At 78.6% G+C, this 2500-nt stretch overlaps 1 non-coding gene across 1 annotated transcript; it reads left to right on the top strand.

Moving 5' to 3' along the window:
* Positions 1-1614: 1614 nt before the first annotated feature.
* LOC141955633 (5.8S ribosomal RNA) lies at positions 1615-1767 on the top strand. Its single transcript, XR_012632673.1, has one exon. It is a non-coding gene; the product is annotated as a 5.8S ribosomal RNA (ribosomal RNA).
* Positions 1768-2500: the final 733 nt, after the last annotated feature.

The following is a 2500-nucleotide window of genomic DNA, read 5'->3' as shown; positions in this document are numbered from 1 at the left end:
CTCCCCCGATGGCGGCAGCGGGGGAGGCACCCCCGCGGGGCCCTTGAGGATGTTTCCCTCACCCCAGGGCCAGGTACCTAGCGTCCGCGCCTCCGCGGCCCTCCCTCGGCTGAGCCCGGGGGTCGAAGGCCGCGGAGCCGGGCGGAGGTTTAAAGACTCGGGCGGCTCGGTGCGACCCGCAGGGGCGGGCCCCGGCCGTGTGCGGCGGTTGAGCCTCCAGGGGCGGGAGTCGCTCTCGTGCAGGCCCTGGCCATGGCGGCCGCCGCCCACGCCGTGGGCTTTTTGTCCCCTCGGGCGGCCGCGCCGGGGAGGGGTGTCCCCCCTGCCCCCCCTTCTCCGCGGTCCGGTCTCGGCGGCGAGACCGGCGGCGTTCGGTCGGCCGCAGCCGGCCTGCCTCGCCCTCGAAACGCGAAGGGGAACCTCCCCCCCCCCCGGCGGGGAGCGCGGGCTCTCTCGCCGTCGGGGGCGATGGCGATTCCCCCACGGTCGGGGGTCTCGCCGGGCGGGGCGGCCTGCTCGGGCCGCCGCGTCTCCGTGGACGCGCAGCGGCGCGCTTGCGGCTTCGTGCTCCTTGCTTGCCACCCCCACCCCTTCCCGCCCCGGCTGAGGGGAGGGGCGGCGCAGCCCCCGGGCCCGAGCGGCGGCGGCGGCGCCGCCGCTCGGCGTGCCGGCCGGCGGTCGCTCGGTGGCCGGCCGCGTGGCCTGTCCCGTCCCGGGTCCTGCCCGTCGCTTCGCAGTCGCCTTTCCCGGTCTCGGTCAGGCGAGGCGGGTGGGCGGCCGAGGGGCGTTCCCCGTCCCGTTCTCCGCGCGGAAGCGGGGAGAGGGGGCGTCGCCTCCGGCTCAGCGGCGTCCGCCTTCTGCCTGGCGCGTGCCTGCGGAAGGGGCCGAGACGAGAAGCGGCGGCGGCGGCTCCGGGAGGGCAGCCGCGGCGGTGCGGTGGCCGGGCGGCGGTCGGGCGGAGCGCCGGGCGGCGGCGTCGCGTCGCCGTCTCGGGTTCCGGCGGTTGGCCGTCCGTCCCTGTCTCCGGTGTGGTGCGGCGGCGGCGCCGCGCGGGCGTTCCCGGCGTCGGGGCGAGAGCCGGGGTTTCGGGGCCACGGGGGCAAGGAGCCGGCTGTCGCAGCGCGCGGGCGCTGGGCGGCGCGGAGGCGCGCGCGGCGCGAGCGGGGCGCCCCCGCTGGTCGCCCGCGCGGCGGTCAGCGTCTGTGGTTTCCCCCCTCCGCGCGAGCGAGAGGCGGGTGCAGGTCCGGGCGCGCGGTCGGACGCGCCGCCGGCCCTCCGTGCGGAGGCCGGGCCGAGCCCGGGCGCCTGGGCCGCCTCCGAAGCGAGCAAGGTGCTTGTTGTTTCCCCAGGTCGGTCGGGAGCGCGGGCTCCCCGGGCCCTTGCCGTTCGGAGCTTGTTTCACCCTTCCCTTCCTTCCCTCCGTTGTGATGTCGGTACGGTCATCTGAGGCGAGGCGCGACCGTCGCCCGCCGGTCGTCGCGCGCCCCCTCCGCGCGTGCGGAGGGGGGCGGTCGGTCGGTCGGTGGGGCGGCGGTCCGTCGTCCGAGAAGGGGGCCGCTTCTGCGGAGCGGTCCCGGCCCCTCCGCGCGCGCGGGGCGGTGCCGAAAGGCAGACAACTCTTAGCGGTGGATCACTCGGCTCGTGCGTCGATGAAGAACGCAGCTAGCTGCGAGAATTAATGTGAATTGCAGGACACATTGATCATCGACACTTCGAACGCACTTGCGGCCCCGGGTTCCTCCCGGGGCTACGCCTGTCTGAGCGTCGCTTGACGATCAATCGCCGGCCGGTGCGCCGTCCCTCCCCGCCTCGCCTCGGCGGGCGGGCGGGCGGCGTCCGCGGCGGCGCGGCTGGGGTGCCTCGCAGGCCCGTCGGTGTCGGCCGAGGGCCTTCGTCCCCCTAAGTGGAGACTCGGGGAGCGCTCCGAAGCTCCCCGCTCCCGGAACGCCCGCTTGGCGGAGCCTCGTCCCGCCGGGGCCGGGCGGCCCGTTGGTTCGGTCCGGCCGGGTCGGGCGCGGCGGTGGGGAAGGGCCGAGGTGTCGGGGGGGGAGAGGCGCGGGCCTCTTCCCCGGCCTCCTCCCGCGCGGGCGGCTGTCTGCGGGTGGGTACCGCGGCGGTACCGTGCCGTGCTGCCGCTCGCGTGCGGGGCGTGCGCCGTGGGAACGGGGGTCCTCCCCGTCGCCACTGGCCCCCCGCCTTCTTCTCCCTTCCCCGTCGTAGCCGCCGCGCTCCGGGCGGCGGAGGCCGGGGGTGGGCTCGGTGGGGGGGGTGCGGCGGCGGCGGCGGCGGCGGTGGTTCGGGGGTTGCGGCTGCGGCGGCGACCGCGCGTGCGGTCGGCGTCGGGCCCGCCCCCCCCCCTCCCGTCCGTCCGTCCTGTCCGTCCGCCCGCTTCCCCTCGGCGTGCCCTCCGCGCCTCCGCCGCGCCGCGCGCCCGGTCGGCCGTGGCGGGCCGTCCGCGTCCCCGGGGGCCGTCTCCGGGCGCGCCTCGCGCGCGTGCGTC

This window comes from Athene noctua, unplaced genomic scaffold (assembly GCF_965140245.1).
Source record: "Athene noctua unplaced genomic scaffold, bAthNoc1.hap1.1 HAP1_HAP1_scaffold_349, whole genome shotgun sequence".
NCBI lineage: Eukaryota > Metazoa > Chordata > Aves > Strigiformes > Strigidae > Athene > Athene noctua.
This window is presented reverse-complemented; position numbering and strand designations above follow the sequence as displayed.